Consider the following 275-nt stretch of genomic DNA (forward strand, 5'->3'; position numbering starts at 1 on the left):
AAAATTCCATATAGAATACCAGCATCTAGGTAAATTACTTAGCCATTACTTTGCAATGAGAAGATCCCAAATTTGTTCCCAGATTGTAATATTTATTTATTTGTGTATTACTATTTTCTTGTTTTCTCTACTCTCTGTTTTTGTTTTTGTTAGACTACCCTTAAAACTATGACCAGGGATGAGTGGAAAGGTCTCTCATCTTCCTTTGTTGTGTTTCCTTTTTAATGCAACAATAAAAGTATCAATCAGTCAATCAATGAGGGGAGAACTTCTCT

The sequence above is a fragment of the Portunus trituberculatus genome, chromosome 36 (assembly GCF_017591435.1).
Source record: "Portunus trituberculatus isolate SZX2019 chromosome 36, ASM1759143v1, whole genome shotgun sequence".
In the NCBI taxonomy this organism is placed as follows: domain Eukaryota; kingdom Metazoa; phylum Arthropoda; class Malacostraca; order Decapoda; family Portunidae; genus Portunus; species Portunus trituberculatus.